Here is a 20813-nt window from a genome sequence, read left to right as displayed (position 1 = left end):
CATATCTGTGATTGCAAATATACTGATAAATAATGTTCTGCTACTAATGAACTATGTGAAATAAAACATGTTTAAGTATACATAGTTACTCCTGGACAGTTACATCTGTAGAATATATATCTGTAGTATATTCGCGAGTCGTGTTTTATGAACTCACGTTATAAGCAGCAGCTCCTCATCTAGTGTTCAGACATCTTGTCCCCAGACTTCAGGATTGAATGACTGTACACTGGATCCAGAGCGCCTGCGATAAGTAACGGCTGTACTTATTATAATTTTTGCTTGAATATCTACTGCTACTTTTTGAGAATAAATCTTTGTGCATTGGAAACACAAATCGAGATTCGACAATCGTTATTGATTAGCGACAATACGCACATAACATAATATATAGTTGTCCATATGAAAATGTATTTCTAAGCACTATAAGTCAAATATAATACAGCTACATCTGACCATTGTATTATTTACAGAGCTTGTTTTAGTGACTGATGTACAATACAGAAAATGTTGTAGTGAATACTATACAATATAGACTGCAATTACATTTCCTTTATACATATTCTAACCTAGTTTCGTTTCAGCTATGTACCCTGTGATTTCCTGGAAATGGGATGATTTCAATGCTTTATATTATATTACTCAGAGTGAAACTGAAACTAGTGAAGGAATTTCCTCTATAAATAAGAGTGAGTTGCTCTTGCCCACTAAGAATGTAACAGAGCTCTGCAGACATCATCAAGACATTCCGGGGTAAGGTATGTTATACTGGGAAATTACAAAAGAAAAACATTTATTTTTTATTTATGCTATTAACTTCATATATAACGAAAGATTTAAGACAATTGGTTGTGTTTAATGGTATCAAAGTATAAGGAATAAGAACATTGAATTTCAATATTCTAACAACTTGTAACATTTTGTTTATATTTTTATATATTAGCAGAAATAATTAATCCAAAATCTCAAGAATTTGGTCCAAATGGATTACATAAAATTAGATGGTGGTAATGATGAATCTGAATGTTCTCCTAAGTGTTCAGTTCTTTAAATGCTTTTGATTTATTCTGTTCTACGTTTATTTCAATTTACTATAACTATAGATACATTGTATATTGTTACATGCAGTTCCTTCCTGTTGGCTAAATTTAAAAAACTTGTTTGTTTATCCTATTATTGTTTCTGATTGTATTTTTTTAGACCAATGTATAGTACGTAATCTGTAATATTTGACCTTTTTATGCATTATTGAAAATTTAAAATAAAATAAGCATGATGAAAAAAAACTGATATTTTTAAACAAATTATGATCACTATTAAATTAATATCCTATATTGAATCACTCACCTTACATAATTCTTGCCATGTGCTCATACATAATATCTTTAAGAATATATATATATACTACTTAAAAGCCCGTTAAAATGACGGAAAAAAATAAAAGATCATGTTGGACCAAACGAATGGATAGAAAATCGAGTCAATTTTGAATAACAAAGCTAATTTTAAATGGTAACTGAAACACAAAAAATGTAAATAAACCAGGCCAAAGAAGCCGAAGAAATGATGAACATCTAGTCAGTAGGAATAGTCATTTGCAAACATTTTACCAAATCTGTGGAAGTGTGTGTGGGGGTGATTTGCAGTGGTGTGAATGTGTGGAGGTGTGTTTGTGTGTGTGTGTGTGTGTGTGTGTGTGTGTGTGTGTGTGTGTGTGTGTGTGTGTGTGTGGTGTTGATGTGCGGAGGTGTGTGTGTGTGGTGTAGATGTGCGGAGGTGTGTGTACATGAAATATGGAAAGCTGAGCAATAGGTAAACAGGGTACGTAACAGTATATAATACATTCATCCTACCTTCAAAAGGGCTGAACATTACCCTTAATTTTGAGACTGAAAATATAAGCTAAAGACACCCACATCACTCATCCGAAAATGCCCACACATGCCACCTAGACCTCCCACATGTTCCAAAATAGCCTCAAATGTACTCAGACTTTGATATGTACTATGAAACTGCGCTCATATCTTCACACATGCACCTTATCTGTCCCTCAGACATCCCCACATGCCCCTTACATGCTCATCAGAACTCCCAACCTAAACATTCTTTTCCTTACTCACAAATGTATTTTTGCATGTAATTTATTATACATCCCCTGCCCAATCCTTGTCACTCTTTAGCACCCTGTCCCTCTTCATCACATATCCTCCTTCCTGTCCCCCTTCATCACATATTCCCCCCTCCCTGTCCCTCTTTATCACATATCCTCCTCCCTGTCCGTTTTCATCACATATCCCCCTCCCTGTCTCCCATCGTCACACATCCCCTCCCCCTGTCCCTCTTCATCACATATTCCCTCTCTTTCTCTCTCTCTCTCTTTGTCCCTCTTCATTACAGTTTCACCCCTCCCCGTCTCTCTTTGTCACATATCCCCCTCCCTGTCCCTCTTCATCACATATTCCCCCTCCCTGCCCCTCTTCAACACATATTCCCTCCCCCTGTCCCTCTTCATCACATATTCCCTCTCTTTCTCTCTCTCTCTCTCTCTCTCTCCCTCTCTCTCTATATATATATATATATATATATATATATATACACAAAACCACAGATACCCAATACGGGGGCGCGTAACCCACTTCTGTGTACAAAGTCACTATCTACTGATAGACATTAAAAAAGTAAACACAAAGTCCAAATTGCAGGAGGCAGCCAGTTCCAAAAACAGATGGTGAATCTGGACTATCTAAAAAAGAAGGGTAGAAGAAACAGGGCGCCACATAGTGTATTACCACAATATAATAAATGCTTGAAAAGGATAGAGTATGACAAAGATGGAAGCACACTAGAGATATAATATGTATTTAAAATGTTGTGATTTTCAAATAGTGATCAGAAAAGACACTTGTGCCAACACACTGTTATCCCAGGTGTGATCACCACTTGTAAATATTAGGCGTACCGGATAAAAAACTTGTCAGGCATATCCATAAAACTATGGGACCGGCCCAGGGGACAGATGCCCCCTTGTCCCTACAAAGGGACGACTAAGGACTGTTCTGTGTCTGAATTTATATAAATTACAGAAAATGCCCTATGTATGTTTAAATGCATTTCAGTATTTGTTATATTGTTCTATGAATATTTTCTCTCTATTACTCTCCCTTGAAGGTTCATGATACCAACGGAGTGCATCAGAATACTGTGATACAGAAGATTCTTTGTCGCCTTTAGGTATGCAAATAGTTTTTATTTTCATATGGTGTTATTGTTGCTGGAACTGATGTCACATCTGTGAGCTACAAATGTATATATAATTAACTTAAAATGAATAATGTGACTATGAGAAATGATTGCATACCCAAACAATACATGTGCGTTTCAGTCTCAATACAGCCTTCTATTGAAGGCTGTATTGAGTGGCTTTTCTGAGCAGGGTGCCTGGTGGTCCCATTCCGCATGACCTGACCAATCAGTCAGCATTCACATCCACAATTGGATTGCAACAATGCGTCTGCATGCTCTTGGGGTCAGAATTGTAGGTGTATTTTTTTGAATCTGAAAAAAATTCTTACGTTTTTTCTGAAAGCTATGAAAGAGTCCAGAGGATGTTGTCATCTTTCACACAGGAAAAAAATAAGCTTTCTACATGCAAAATCTGTGAATAGGTTAAATAGATTGGCTGCATGCGAGAAACCCTCTATGTTGGGAGGGGAGACTGGAAAATAATGCATGTCCACTGGGGCTCTTCCTGACCTCCCCTCCCCTCCCTGGGGCAGGGTAAATAAACAAGATTGGGAACCCTGGACTGGCAACTATGCCACTCAGAATTGGTCTTAGTATAATGGACTGTGGTCTCTTAGCACTGAAAGAGAAGTCACAGAGACAAAACTTGAAGTTAGTCAATTTAGATGGGGAACATTGCCTAGGCCAATAAATAGCATTTCTACAGTAAATCCAGGCTTTTTTTGCTGCCATATGTATTTGTAACTTGTGTGCCAGAGTGTGTAGTCCTCTGAGCCCTTATACTTGAATTACTGATAAACATTGAATCATCATCATCATCATTTATTTATATAGTGCCACTAATTCCGCAGCGCCACTAATTCCGCAGCGCTGTACAGAGAAATCATTCACACCAGTCCCTGCCCCATTGGAGCTTACAGTCTAAATTCCCTATTATAGACACACACTCAGACACTGACAGACAGAGAGACTAGGGTCAATTTTGATAGCAGCCAATTAACCTACCAGTATGTTTTTGGAGTGTGGGAGGAAACCGGAGCACCCGGAGGAAACCCACGCAAACACAGGGAGAACATACAAACTGCACACAGGTAAGGCCATGGTCGGGAATCGAACTCATGACCCCAGTGCTGTGAGGCAGAAGTGCTAACCACTAGGCCACTGTGCTGCCCATGAATGTTTGCAATAGACAGGTTACAATGAGAGATGCTTATAAAATGCTTAACACTTGATGTTCTCACATAAGTCACCATTTTTACAATCCTTCTTAAAATCCTAATAATAAATAAAAGACACGAAAACAGAGCTTGGCAAATAATTGGAGTTTATTAAAATACAAACGTATGGTGGAGAAGAAAATGATAAGCAGTTCAGTTAGGACCAATGATCCTTACATCACAGTGAGGGTCATTTGCCCTCTCGATATCAATACATGGGGAACCATTTCACCTGGGCACATCCCTTATCTTTTAAACTTAGGTATCCATTATCCCAAGCATCTGAAGATCTATGAGCTTCTGAGCTGTCAGAATGCAACCAATTAACCCACCCCCAAGGGCGATGCCTGTACCGAAACCAAAGCCTGACTCTTTGAAGGGAGGCGGGTTCTACCATTACATACAATTAAGCTAATGTGCACCCACCAAGCATTGGCCACCAACTGCTCAATGTATTTCGGCAGATGCTACCATCATGCCAGCTTGTGTTGGCACCCAAAGCTCCTGCCAAAAAATGTCATCGGGAGTAACATAGCACCAGGCAGCAAAGCCGAAGGGTGATGGAACCCAAATCCGAAGCCATCCCAATAGGGGCACTATTAAACACACCTTGGGCTAGTGTTGGCATACAAATCACCTGCAAAGAAGCTCCAAAATCAGGGAGGAAGAGCGGGCAACTTGTCCTGCAGACTAAGAGTCCTGCACCACCTGTCAGGGAAATTTATAATGTGGCCTAACTAACCTCTCAGTGACACAACATGGGCATACCCAAGGCTCACTTTGCTGCCCACTTTACCCCTTAAGAGAGGGGACAAATACAGTTGCAAACAGAAATCTCAGCTTTTAATTTCCCTCAGACATAATAGTCAGGACCCACCAAATTGATGCTCTCACTCTCCATTCTAAGTGCTGCACTTGCTTAAGGACATTAGCTAAAAATATACAAGTCTGTTTCTTAATTAACTCCTGCACAGTACTGGATTATGGGCTGGATTTGATGCAATCAGGAGTTGACTGCACAGTTTCTTCCACCCCTAATATCCACTTTTGAAGCTTTTTAAACCTACTGTACTCTTTTCTTAATAGTGATAAAAACAAAGAGTCAATATTATAACACGGCAACTATAATGTACTCTGCAAATGTAATAACATTTCCAAATGAGCCCACAAAAATGCCTATTGCACAAAGTAAAAGTATATCCCACATATTGAATATTCTCACTATCGCAAAGTGGCTACTTTGCGATAGTGACCAGAGGGGAGAGCAGGTAAGATGCGGTGAGGTATCCAGGATCCCTCTACTGCAATGCTCTCCCCATAGACTTCAATGGCTAACGCCATCTTTAGATGACATTAGCCATCGGGCACAAGTTGAACTTGTTATATCATGCAAAATAGCAGTCCTATGGGGACTGCTTTTGCATTCGAAGAGACTGGGGCCGCAGCAGATATCTCAGATATCTGCTGTAATCCCCTAGTTATAAATTGATTTGATCGTTCAAAATTCGGCTATCCCCCGAAATATTTTAAAGAAAAAGTAGATTAATAAATAGACCTCATAAACTGATGTGTGCCTACACAATCATGAAATGTTAACACAGATAACACATGATAACTAGGGATGTGCACCGGCGACTTTTGGTGTCTCGTGTTTTGTGTTTTGGATTCGGATTGTTTTGAGGTTTTGGGTTCGGATTTGTTTCACAAAACACCTGCCGAAAGGCTTTGGTTCGGATTTAACGTTTTGGATTCGGATTTTTTTTGAAAAAAGCATAAAAAGTTCAAAAATCAAGTTTTTGGGCTTATTTTCACTCCTACGCTATTATTAACCTCAATAACATTCAATAACAATCATTTCCACTAATTTACAGTGTATTCTGAACACCTCACAATATTGTTATTAGTCCAAAACGTTGCAACGAGGTATCTTTCTGGACTGCGTAGAGCAGTGATCCCTACAAAATAATAAGAAAACCATCAACTGGTCTTAATTACACCAAAAATTGTATCTGGACTGCGTAGAGCAGTGATCCCTACAAAATAATAAGAAAACCATCAACTGGTCTTAATTACACCAAAAATTGTATCTGGACTGCGTAATGGAGTGGTCCCTACAATATAATAAGAAAACCATCAACTGCTCTTAATTACACCAAAAATTGTACCTGGACTGCGTAGAGGAGTGGTCACCACAATATAATTTAAAAACCCTCAAATGGTCTGAATCCCACCAAAAATTGTACCTGGACTGCGTAGAGGAGTGGTCCCCACAATATAATAAGAAAACCGGCATCAACTGGTCTTAATTACACCAAAAATTGTATCTGGACTGCGTAGAGGAGTGGTCCCTACAATATAATAAGAAAACCATCAACTGGTCTTAATTACACCAAAAATTGTATCTGGACTGCGTAGAGCAGTGATCCCTACAAAATAATAAGAAAACCATCAACTGGTCTTAATTACACCAAAAATTGTATCTGGACTGCGTAATGGAGTGGTCCCTACAATATAATAAGAAAACCATCAACTGCTCTTAATTACACCAAAAATTGTACCTGGACTGCGTAGAGGAGTGGTCACCACAATATAATTTAAAAACCCTCAAATGGTCTGAATCCCACCAAAAATTGTACCTGGACTGCGTAGAGGAGTGGTCCCCACAATATAATAAGAAAACCGGCATCAACTGGTCTTAATTACACCAAAAATTGTATCTGGACTGCGTAGAGGAGTGGTCCCTACAATATAATAAGAAAACCATCAACTGGTCTTAATTACACCAAAAATTGTATCTGGACTGCATAGAGGAGTGGTCCCTACAATATAATTAAAAAACCCTCCACGGGTCTGAATTCCCAAAAAAAAGTTTCTTGACTGCGTAGTGGGGTGGCCCCGCTACACAATTTTTTACCGGGGCCACAATATAATTAAAATACCCTCCACGGGTCTGAATTCTACCAAAAAAGTTTATGGACTGCATAGTGTAGTGTTCCCCACAATATTATTTAAAAATTTTGCAGCAACAGTCAACGTTGTTTAATATCTGATACACCTCTATCTGGACTGCATAGTGGAGTGGCCCCGGTACTAAATTTGGTACCGGGGCCACAATACCTCCTCCAACTTCCAAGTGTAGTGTTTATAACATATAAACACTACAGTAGTTCTAGCACGTCAATACCTCTTGTTTTAAATTATGACAGGGCTTTTTACTTTTGGTTTAATTTTTTGAATTTGTTGACATTTTGTTTTACTTTTTGAACATGGCAAACGACTGTTGAATGGTCACATAATGCCAAAAAAATAGTTGCAAGATGGAATTGTCCTTGGGTACTCCCACCCACCCTTATGTTGTTGAAATAGGACATGCACACTTTAACAAACCAATCATTTCAGCGACAGGGCCTACCAATTAACTGTGGCTGAAATGATTGGTTTGTTTGGGCCCCCACACCAAAAAAACAATTCATCTCTCCCTGTACAAACTAAACAGGCACTACTGAGGAAAGATGTCGTCCTCCTCCTCAACCTCTGATTCCTCTCCCCCTACAGTGTGTACTTCCTCCTCCTCACACATTATCAATTCGTCCCCACTGGACTCCACAACCACAGGTCCCTCTGTACTATCTGGAGGGCAGTGCTGTACTTCATTGTGGATTTTTTTTCCTGCCAGTAACAATATGGACTGTCTGACATGTCTATTTGGATGGTGTCAGCAAAATAATCCTCCACCATTTTTTCAATTGTGACAGCATCCAATGCAGCGACAGTAGACATGTCTGCAATGGTTGGCAGGTCCTTCAGTCCGGACCAGATGTTATCAGCATCCCCGCTAGCGGGTCTTTTAGGAAAACTGAGCTTTTTCCTCACAGCCATAGATGTGGAAGAAAATGAGGGTGGAGCTGTTGGCATGTCACGGTCCTCTTCAGAGGACAATCTTCTGACCAGCAGGTCTTTGCACCGCTGTAGACTTGTGTCCGCCGGAAACAGAGACACAACATACGCTTTAAACCGAGGATCGAGCACGGTGGCCAGAATGTATTCCTCTGACTTTAAAAGAGTGACCACCCTCGGATCCTGGCAAAGCGTACGAAGGGCTACATCCACAAGAGCTACATGCTTGGTGGAATCGCAATGGTTTACCAGCTCCTCCCTCACTTTCTCCAGCTGCTTCTGCAACAGCCTGATCAGGGGAATGACCTGACTCAAGCTGGCAGTGTCGGAACTGACTTCTCGTGTGGCAAGTTCAAACGGCTGGAGAACCTTGCACAACACGGAAATCAGTCTCCACTGCGCTTGACTCAGGCGCATCCCCACTCCTTTGCCTATGTTGTAGGTGGCTGTGTAGGCCTGAATGGCCTTTTGCTGCTCCTCCATCCTCTGCAGCAAACTCCAAGGTGGAGTTCCAGCGCGTCACAACCTCTTGTTTGAGGTGATGACAGGGCAGGTTCATGGTTTTTTGATGTGCCTCTAGTCTGCGGTAGGCACTGGCTGAATGCCGAAAGTATCCAGCAATTTTGCGTGCCACCGCAAGCATCTCCTGCACACCCCTGTCACTCTTGAGGTAATGCTGCACCACCAAATTAATGGTGTGGGCAAAACATGGGACGTGCTGGAAATTGCCCATATTTTATGCCCGCACAATGTTACTGGCATAGTCTGACACCACAAATCCCCATGAGAGTCTAAGTGGGGTAAGCCACTGGGAGATAATTTCCCTCAGTTTCTCTAATATGTTGTCAGCTTTGTGCCTCTTATTAAAGCCTGTAATACACAATGTTGCCTGCCTTTGCACGAGCAGCCGTTTTGTAGATGCTGCTACTGATGCAGCTGTTGCTGTTGCTGCGGAAGGGGATGCATCTACCCAGTGGGCTGTCACAGTCATATAGTCCTTCGTTTGCCCAGAACCACTTGTCCACATGTCCGTGGTTAAGTGGACAGTGGGTACAACCGCATTTTTTAGAGCACTGAGGACACTTGATCGTACTTCTCTGTACATTTTTGGTATCGCCTGCCTAGTGAAGTGGAATCTCGACGGGATTTGGTACCGGGGACACAATACCTCCATCAACCCTCTAAATCCCACTCCACTGATGGCGGACACCGTGCGCACGTCTAACACCAACATAGCAGTTACAGCCGCAGTTATACGCTTTGCAATAGGGTGACTGCTATCGTATTTTGTGGTCATGGCAAATGACTGTTGGACGGTCAATTGTTTTGTGAAAGACTTAGTGGTCTTACGACTTCCCCTCTGGGAAGATGACCGACTAACAGCAGCAACAGCAGCAGTGGCAGTAGTAGGCGTACCGCTGCAGGATTCCTCGGATGAATCCCGTATTGGAGAGGACTCAGTCTGGCTGCTGACTTGGGCTGCAGGACTGAATCTGATGGAGATCGTGGAGGAAGTTGATGAGGAGGGTGTTGCTGGTGTGTATCCAACTGGACCACGGGATTTAGGTGTCCCTGTACCGATGACGGTCCTAGCCCTAGTTCCTGAACTAACCACTGAACTATGAAGGTTATTCAGGTGACGTATAAGGGAGGATGTCCCTAGGTGGGCAAGATCCTTACCCCTGCTTATTTGAGCTTTACATAAGCTACATATGGCAATACAATTGTTGTCCGGATTGGGATAGAAATAACTCCAGACCGAAGAGGTGCATTTTTTGGTCTTCTGACCCGGCATGACAATGGGCTTTTTAATCCCATGGACATCAGCTGTTTCCCCCACTGCTGCCTCATTTACAATAACCACATCAGCATCATCATCATCAAGTTCCTCCACACCGCCAGCTACATCAATAGCCTCCTCCTGAGCCACCTCTTCCCGTACAGTGATGGGAAGGTTAGGCTTGACAACCACCAACACCCTTGGACTCGCCTTGGAGATTTGTGATAATGTCTCTTTAGAAGGCAGAGTTGTTTGCTGTGTTGTTGCTGACAGCATAACTCTCTTAAATTTTTTGTAGGGGGGGGAGGAGGAGGGCTTAGTTCCTTGGGTGAAGCTGAACCACTAGTCATGAACACGGGCCAGGGGCTAATCCGTTCCTTGCCACTGCGTGCCTTAAATGGCATATTGGCAACTTTACGTTTCTCCGCAGATGATTTTAAGTTTCTCTTTTTGCTACTTTTACTTAACTTGGGCTTTTTGGATTTTACATGCCCTGTACTAGGAGATTGGGCATCGGGCTTGGAAGACGACGTTGATGGCATTTCATCGTCTATGTCATGAATAGTGGCAGCAGCTTCAGCATTAGGAGGAAGTGGGTCTTGATCTTTCCCTACTTCATCCTCCAAATTTTTGGTCTCCATTATATGTAGCACAAGATACTGCAGAATGTGCGAACTTGGTAATATTGCAGTACCAATGGACTTATACTGCTGGATTGGTTTTGCAAATTTTGTTATAATTCCTTTTTTTTTTTTTTTTTTTTTTAAAGTTTTTTTTTTTTTTTAAAATAACTTGGGAATAATGGGGAAATAACTATGCCCTTAGAAGCACAGAGCACAGAACACAGCACCACTGGACTGAACAGGACACAGCACAGGACCCAGCAGCACCACTGAACTCAGAAGGACAGAGCACAGAACACAGCACCACTGGACTGATACTGCAGAATGTGTAAACTTTGTAATATTGCAGTACCACTGGACTTTTACTGCTGAATGTGTGAACTTGGTAATATTGCAGTACCAATGGACTTATACTGCAGGATTGGTTTTGCAAATTTTGTTGTAATTAATTCTTTTAAAAAAAAAATTTTTGTATTTTTTTTTATAACTTTTTTTTATTTTTTTTGAAAATGGGGAATAATGGGGAAATAACTATGCCCTTAGAAGGACAGAGCACAGGACACAGCACCACTGGACTGAACAGGACACAGCACAGGACCCAGCAGCACCACTGAACTCAAAATTGACAGAGCACAGGACACAGCACCACTGGACTGATACTGCAGAACACAGCACAGCACAGCACAGAACTAAACAGCACAGCACGAGATCTACCAGGACAGAGGACCACCTAACACACCCTCCCTCTACCCTGATCAATGCCCGAGTGAAGATGGCGGCGACTAGCGGGGAATTTATAGGATCCGAGTATCGTGGGATTATGACTCCGAGCCTCGGTTTTAGGTTTTCATTTGGTGCCAATACCCGGATCTGTCTCGGATCCGGCTCGGATCGGAAATGATCGGGTGGGCTCGGATTCACGAAATCCGAGTGCGCTCATCTCTAATGATAACAGACACATACTTGCCTACTCTCCCAATTTTTAGGGAGCCCTCTCGGAAGAGCAGACACCCTCCTGGATCCTGAGCAGAGATGGGGCTTATGATGCAATTTGCGTTATTAAGCCCCGCTCATGTTGTATAAATACAGAAAATAGCGATATATAATGTCAGAGAGCGGGTGAATGGTGACAGTTGCGTCACCGCACACCCTGCCGATTAGTCACTTGATCTCGAAAAGTTGGCAACAGAACATCAAACAGGTACAAGCATTTAGGACCAGTGAAGAAAATCCCAGATTCCACGGGATGCACCCAAAATGCACATTAGTAGAAGAGTACAAGGGTGCCTGACTGAGATATTTTAAATTACTTCTGGTCAGACTAGTCTTTTATAGTGGTAATCATAGCAAAGATATTACATGTCAGTAATACTCCATATAAGCATAGAATATGTGATTTAACAGTAGATGACACTAATACTACATCTAGCTACATAAAAATATTTTATTTTAAAACTTCCTGCTAAGGTCAAAGTCTGTATAGAAAAATACTTTCTTCCAATCAAATAGTAGGTCTTATGTCCTGTTTTGGTGTGCAAGGATTTTTGTACTCTTTTTTCCTCTGGAACCATCTAACACTTTTTATAACGTACAATTTTTAATAAGATAAAGTTATATATTATAAGATTATAATGTGTATATGTCTTTTTTATATATGTAATGTAACAGGTGCGGAAAAGCCTTGCTTTATATATGTATATGTAAAAATTAAATAAGCACAGGCAGAATGGTGGCTTAGTGGTTAGCATTTCTGCCTCACAGTACTGGGGTCATGAGTTCGATTCCCGACCATGGCCTTGGCCTTAACTGTGCGGAGTGTGCATGTTCTCCCCGTGTTTGCACAGGTTTTCTCCAGGTGCTCTGGTTATCTCCCACAGTGCAAAAACATACTAGTAAGTTTATTGGCTACTATCAAAATGACCCTAGTCTCTGTCTGTGTGTATGTTAGGGAATTTAGACTGTAAGCTCCAATGGGGTAGGGACTGATGTGAGTTCTCTGTACAGCGCTATATAAATAAACGATGATGATGATATAAGAACACCGCTACTTACAAAGCATTTTTTCCCTCTCTTACTTATGAAACAGTTGTTTAGTTTCACTTGTTCTTCATCATGATAGCCAGTGAAGGCTGCTTAGTTAGTGTGTATAGCTCTAAGTGTATAGATACAAGTGTGAAACAAAAAAATTTAAACAGCATAATTCGGAGTTATACCGGAGTTACACTGGATGAAACAGGAGAAGAACATTCTGCCTATTAACACAGCTTCACAAGGACAACAGTCAGTATTCACCTGAAATTCCATATTCTACCTCTGATGTTTTCTCTGGCTACAAGCTACATGCAACATGAGGACTGTTTTGGACTCTGATCTCATTTTCCTCTCATCTCATGAAAGTTTGTTCTATTTGTCAGTTTGTTTTCAATGCAAAATCCACTCTGTTTAATCAGACTGCTGTACTACTTGCTCAACCACTCCCTACCCATGCTACAGTTATTTCAGTAACCTATCTCACCACTGTACTTCAATTCTATTTAAGTTTTGTCTCCCTTTACAAGTAGGAAGAAATTATACTGTCTTTCAACCAATCTCCTCTCTCATGAGTCTGCGAAATCTCAGCTACTCAATTACCGTCTCTTTATTACTCTCCATTCAACACTTCCACCCACTCCCCCACATGGCTCCCCACATCATTACTTTATACTATCCAGACATCCAGGAATACACTACATTTGCTGCAGCCTAGCTCTACACTATTTATCTGATTACACTGGACATTGCAATTAGGCAATTCCTTTAATTCCTCATTTTTGCTATTTGACTACTAGTCCCAATGCTTGCCAAAATATTTTTCTTTCTCTCTTTTCATGGCATTATCTTTAGGACTATATCATCCTTCACCCATCCTGCAACACACACCTCTGTCCACATTGCCCCTTCATTACTTCACTCACCTCTAGTTAACACTCATGAACTCTTTTGCTATTTAAATTCAATAACTTTAACAGCCTCACCCTGCGCCAGAAACTAAAAGGACACACATCTTACAATCATCTTTCCTACCTTTCTTCCTCCCTGCTTCTATTAGCTGGTGATATATCACCTAATCCAGGTCCCCTTCACTTCTCCCACACACATATATCTGAACACTACAGAAATCTGGCAAACCTCAAACACATCACCTGTCTCCCCTCTCTTCCAAAGTCCTTTGGATGTGCCCTTTGGAATGCACGCTCTGTTTGTAACAAACTTACCTCCGTACATGATCTCTTCCTCTCATACAACCTCAACCTTCTAGCAATAACAGAAACATGGCTCATGCATTCAGACACTGCCTCACCTACAGCCCTTTCACATGGTGATCTCCATTTCACCCACACCCCCAGACCAGGAGGCAGACAAGGAGGGGAGGTTGGACTACTTCTCTCCCCACAGTGCACATTCACAGTTCTACCAAGTATCCCTTCACTCACATTCACATCTTTTGAAGTACATGCTGTTAGGATTTTTAACCCATTCTCTATGCGTGTTGCTGTCACCTATCGCCCCCCTGGTCCACACCAACAATTTCTTGAACACTTTTCTGCATGGCTTCCTCACTTCTTATCTACTGACATCCCCACCATCATCATCGGTGATTTCAACATCCCTATTTCTAATCCACGTTCCAATGCTGCTTCCAAACTACTCTCTCTAACCTCCTCACTTGACCTCTCCCAGTGGATTGAATCTGCTACTCATCAGGATGGCCACTGTCTTGATCTTGTTTTCTCTAGACTATGCTCAGTTTCTAATTTCCTTAACACTCCTTTCCCCCTCTCGGATCATCACCTTATTAGCTACGCGCTCACCCCCAGTTCTTTACCCTCCCTGGTGTCAAACTCTTCCAAGCCTCCTCGTACCCGCAGGAATATCAACGCTATTGATTTTCAACAGTTTTCCACCTCTCTCCAACACCTTCTCTCCCCAATTTCTACATTCTCCTCCCCTGATCGGGCAGTACCCCATTTTCATGAAACCCTAGCAACTGCTCTGGATCAAGTGGCTCCAGCGACACTACATACTTCGCGTAGAATTCGTTGCCAACCAAGGCACACTACAGTAACACGAACTCTACAAAAACTTTTTCGTAAAGCAGAACGTCACTGGCGTAAATCTTGTGCCTCTAATGATTTCATCACATATACTGATATCTACCACTCCTACAGAAATGCTCTGGACACTGCTAAACAAATATACTACCGATCTCTCATCTATGCTCAGGCTTCTAACCCCAAACGCCTTTTTAACTCATTTAACTCTCTTCTGAATCCTCCCGCCCCAAATCCTCCAACTAACATCAGTGCACAGGATCTTGCTTCCTATTTCAAGGACAAAATAGATAAGATCAGGCTTGAAATGGTATCTCCCTTGACAAGCAATCTGCTCAATTCCTTTGTAGCACCCTCTGACACTCTCTCTTCATTTGATCCCACAAATGAAGAGGAAGTTTCTACTCTCTTCTCATCTTTCTACTCTACCTCCTGTCCTCTTGATCCAATTCCCTCACAAATGGGTATGTCCCTGTCTCCTGTGCTCATTCCCCCTCTAACTAAAATCTGTAATCTATCTCTTTCTACTGGTATTTTTCCATCTATATTCAAGCATGCAGTGATTACTCCCATTTTAAAAAAACAGAATTCTGACCCTAACTCTCTCATAAATTACCGCCCCATCTCCCATGCCCCTCCAAGCTTCTCGAGAGAATTGCCTACATACACCTCACACACTTTCTTAGAGCAAACAACCTATTGGATCCTCTTCAGTCAGGCTTTCGCTCTCAACACTCCACAGAGACGGCGCTGACCAAAGTTGTCAATGATTTGATCACAGCAAAAAATAATAACCAATACTCTCTTCTAATTCTCCTGGATCTCTCTGTTGCATTTGACACTGTTGACCACTCTCTCCTCATACAAACGCTGCAATCCCTAGGTCTTGAAGGCACTGTCCTATCCTGGTTCTCATCCTACCTATCTAATCGCTCTTTCAGTGTTAATTTCTCTGGATCCACCTCTGCTCCGCTTCCTTTATCAGTTGGAGTTCCACAAGGCTCAGTCCTAGGTCCTCTGCTATTCTCTATCTACACCACTTCTCTTGGAAAACTAATAAGCTCCTTTGGATTTCAGTATCATCTCTATGCGGATGATACACAAATTTATCTATCCTCTCCTGATCTTTCACCATCTGTGTTGTCTCGCGTTACTGACTGTCTTTCTGCCATTTCATCTTGGATGTCTTCTCGCCAACTCAAACTTAATCTTTCAAAAACTGAATTAATAATATTCCCACCCAAGAACAGAAGCTTCCTGCCTGACATTTTCTATTTCTGTCGATAACATGACCATAAATCCCACCCCGCAAGCTCGTTGCCTAGGTGTAATCCTGAATACAATGCATAAATAAAATCAATAATCACATAAAATGATCCACAGGCTCATAGGGACCTATATATATATATATGTACACAGTGAGACAAATATCTCTATAGAGTAACATAAAAATAGGCTTTCAACGATTGTCTCTATAACCAGAAGTTACCACCATTAATACAGAGTTACCACTCTTCTGGTTATAGAGACAATCGTTGAAAGCCTATTTTTATGTTACTCTATAGAGATATTTATCTCACTGTGTACATATATATATATATAGGTCCCTATGAGCCTGTGGATCATTTTATGTGATTATTGATTTTATTTATGCATTGTATTCAGTAAACAGAGGTATTACTATATTATGAGCTGTTTGTACATTTATTTTCATATATTTTTATATTTTTTATGTGTATTCATTTGATTTGAACATCTCATGCGCAATCTGCTTTTTGGTTTGTATTGTCTTATTAATGTTTGTTCCCAATTGTAAAGCGCTACGGAATTTGCTGGCGCTATATAAATAAATGTTGATGATGATGATAGGCCCCACTTGTTAAGTTTATTAAGATGATTTGCCGAACTCCCCATTTGGTACTATGTTCTCCCCCTTTCCCCTTTTTTCTGGCATGTCCTTTCCCTCTTGTACCCCTTTCTCAACCTTCTGGTGTAAACCAGGCTCCTCCCCCCTGGTTGTTTCCTTTTACGTCGTATGTGCTTGTTTGATACTACTGGTTACCAAAAACAGCTTTGTACATGCAATTTTACACCTGTAACCTTTCACTGCTGCTATTCTGTATATTGACACTAAAAATGGAAAATAAAGAATATATACAGTATATATATATATATATATATATATATATATATATATATATACACACACATATATATATATATATATATATACATATATATATATATATATATATATATAAACAGTGATACAGTTAATGAAATTTTAATTTAATTTTAGTGACATTTTGAAATACAACCCACCTCTTTGTGTGCATTGTATTGTGAAAGTAAAATCGCTCTATGAGAGTAAATGATTGAATGGTAGACAAGATGGTTAAAAACATAAAAGTTAAGCAATATTCATTTTTACTGCCTTCACTAAATGTTTTTGCTGGCTTGCATAAAATGGGTCTGCTTACGCCAGTGCATTCCATTCCATAAATTGTTTAGTTAGGATAAGATTAATTTTCTGCAAACTGTCTGACCACAGAAGGTTCTAGGAAAACCTTTCGACATCCTAAGAGGCATAGATGCTTTAATCAGTCGTGTGATGAATTTGAGTTGTAATCATTTTGCTGATATATTTGATGTAATGTACAAATATAAAATATTGTGTATTTGTCAAAGTGGGGGTGACTGCTCAGTTGAGCCAGGCATCCTATTATTTAGGATAACCCCACCCTTTCAAGCACTTGCTATGAAACTATAATTGATTGAGCAACTTTCACTTCTGTATTGTTTGTTTGAGAGACATGTTGGTATCAGTAGCTGATGTCGCGTGCTGGCGCTGTATTGCCATTTGGAGGCTTCTGGGGTACCTCTTGGTAAGTTAGCTCTCAATTTATAAATACATGTATGTATGGCCCAAATATATGGGACTCTCACTGTTTAGAGTTAGGACCAGTGTTCCCTCTAAGCTGAGCAATCTGGAAATGATAGAGTTAAACCTGTATCTTACTAGGAAACATCCTGCTGATTGTGAATACAAACCTTTCGGGTGGAGCCCTCATTAGAATGATCTTTTAACTCTTTCCTTTCCAGATTGCTCAGCTTAGAGGGAACACTGGTTAAGACCACCCTATTAGCAAATGCACCATGGAGTGGCTGGTGGCTTTCCATACATTTGCAAATGTGTGCAACTGAGACTTTTGCATTTTTATGTACAAGTAGAAATGGCAGCTCTTTGCTGGCTATAGCAGTGTGCTGGGGGATTTTTCTCAGTGTTTGTTCCTTTTAGGATAACCCCACCCTTTCAAACACCTGCTATGAACCTATAAATTGATTGAGCAACTTCCACTTCTGTGTCCTATTATGTATGTCAGGATCCTGTATTTAGAAGCAAGACACAGTATTCAACTTTCAATTCACAGTATGGAAAGCACAGCTGATGCTTAATGAGATGCAATCAGGTGATAGCTGACATCACATAGGGGGGCAGGGTTTCAACTCACAAATAGTAATCAAATCTGCTCTGTCTGTCAATCCCTGCCAGATTTGCATCTTTGCTGTTCTGAGCTGCCATTATCTTTTTTAGTATTTAATTTCTGATTATTGAACCGTCTTGATCCAGACCTGGATCCTGACTTTGTACTATGCCAACAGATTGGTTATGACCTCAGGCTTTCCCAGACCATTGCTCTGCTTTCCGATTCTGTTCCTTTAATCTGCATCCTGCTTACCTTGGCTAATCTGACTGTTCTACCTTCTGAACTACTTAACTGTAGTGTGTATGGGGCTGTGTAGCCGCAAACCGGTCATAGTGCCTATGATGACTCCTGTTCACCAGCAAAAGTGCCTACAATGAGCACTTGAGTTCCAGAACTGGACCTCGGAGCTATGGAAAAAGGTGTCCTAGTCTAATGAATCACGTTTTCTTTTACATAATATGGACGGCTGGGTGCATGTGCGTCATTTACCTGTGAAAGAGATGGCACCAGGATGTACTATGGAAAGAAGACAAGCCGGCGGATGCTCTGGGCAGTGTTCTGTTGGGAAATCTTGGGTCCTGGCATTCAGGTGGATGTTACTATGACACGTACCATCTACCCAAACATTGTTGGAAACCAAGTACACCCCATAATGGCAACAGTATTCCCTGATGGCAGTGGCCTCTTTCAGCAAGATAATGCGCCCTGCCATACTGCAAAAATGGTAGGTTTGTGGAACATGACAAAGAATTCAAGGTGTTGAATTGGCCTCCAAATTCCCAGATATCAATCCAGTCGAGCATCAGTGGGATGTGCTGAAAAACGTCCAAGCCATGGAGGCCTCACCTCGCAACTAACAGGACTGCAAGGATCTGCTGCTAACATCTTGGTACCAAATACCACAGGACACCTTCAAAGGTCTTGTAGAGTTCATGGCTCAGCAGGACAGAGCTGCTTTGGCAGGTTGTTTTAATGTTGTGACTGATTGGTGTGTGTAGATACACATAGAAACATGCACACACACATAGATATATATCCACATGAACTAGTACTTGTTATTCATATCTCACCCAACTGGCTATTGGTTATCCCACCTACTGATCACTGTGATAATTGCTCTCTCCTGGTAATTGTCTTTCAAACAGATAAAGGGTTGACTATGGTCAGTCACACTTACAAGTGGAATTGTACTACAACATCTAAGATGCATAGTTGAAATAAAGTTAAAAAATGACCAGAACATTGCAATTGACAAACTGCTAGGGCGGGTTTTCATTAAAAAATGACTTCATATCAGATGGCATAACAGAGGCAGAAGAGAAGAAGATATGTGGCATTATGTTAGCATTGTTAGCATTGAAACTAGTTGATACATAAGGTTATGGGAAAGTAACATAAACTAGCACAATTTTGAGGTTGTAATAGATGTATTGAAAGGAAGTAATGGAGTGTGTAACATCAAACTAAACATTATAATATAAGATGAAATCACACCACAATCCCAAATGGAAAAAACTGTTAAAAGTAAAGAAGTATGGAGTCTAATGGACCCCCTGGTATTCAGCAGGGACCCCACAAGGAAGTACAGGCTTCACTGCATGCAGTTTGCAGGTCGCAGTCTTCTGATCTGCCTGTTGGTATGTCAAGCTGGTACTCGCAAACTTGATGGTAATGAGTATGGAGCGCAATCAGACATTTGAAGAACGGTGTCATACGCCGGGTCCTCGGTATCTCTAGACTGAGACCCGGCTCACTTACCTGCCTGCCGGCCCCATCCGTTCCCCGCTGACGGCCGTCATCTTTGATACGGGTCTGCGCATACGCAGACCTGATTTCTTTAAAAAACCTTCTCTACCTTCCTATTGGATGATGATTTTCCCTCTACTATTTAAAGCAGCCTCCTTTTCCCCTCTGAGCCTGTTCTTAGGTTCATTTTGTGTATGTACTAGTGGACGTCTCCTTCGTTCCGAACTGTTCTCCTGCAAATCTGCAGACCGCCACAGTTCCACGCTGTTCTACTGCAAATCCGCAGACCCTCACAGCTCCACACTGTTCTCCTGCAAATCCGCAGACCGCCACAGCTCCACGCTGTTCTCCTGCAATCTGCAGACCGTCACAGCTCCACATTACTCTCCGCTATCCCAGCGGTAATTCCTGCAATCCGCAGGCCATCACAGCTCCACGCTGTCCTCCGCTATCCCAGCGGTAACTCCTGTAGTCCGCAGATCTTTAATTCGCTGAACTCCGCGGGCCTTGCCCCACTCCCATAGGGCGATGACCTGTGTAGCGGCCGCCGCAAAGTCCATACCACCTTGCGGGGGTTCTTGGTGAAGACCAGCCACTGCGTTAGACTCCGCGCCTCCGGTGAGTGTTAGTATTGGCAGGCCAGGGGTCTAGTATTCCAGCTTACCATGACAAATGGTCAAATAAGCTGTCGTCTAAACACAGGGGATCAGGGGTTTTTTATTCAGCCT

General features: G+C 41.4%; 1 protein-coding gene across 7 annotated transcripts in view; it reads left to right on the top strand.

The window, feature by feature from the left end:
- The first annotated feature begins 677 nt into the window (after positions 1-677).
- Positions 678-20813, top strand: part of LOC142099646 (interferon-induced very large GTPase 1-like) — a 59015-nt gene continuing 38879 nt past the window's right edge. For 4 of the 7 annotated variants that reach the window (XM_075183311.1, XM_075183310.1, XM_075183308.1 and 1 more), the window contains exons 1-2: positions 678-758; positions 3169-3231. The gene's annotated coding sequence lies outside the window, so the exon portion shown is untranslated. The remainder of the gene's footprint in view (positions 759-3168; positions 3232-20813) is intronic. The other 3 variants (XM_075183314.1, XM_075183313.1, XM_075183309.1) reach the window with 1 other exon arrangement.

This window comes from Mixophyes fleayi, chromosome 8 (assembly GCF_038048845.1).
Source record: "Mixophyes fleayi isolate aMixFle1 chromosome 8, aMixFle1.hap1, whole genome shotgun sequence".
Taxonomy (NCBI): Eukaryota; Metazoa; Chordata; class Amphibia; order Anura; family Limnodynastidae; genus Mixophyes; species Mixophyes fleayi.
This window is presented reverse-complemented; position numbering and strand designations above follow the sequence as displayed.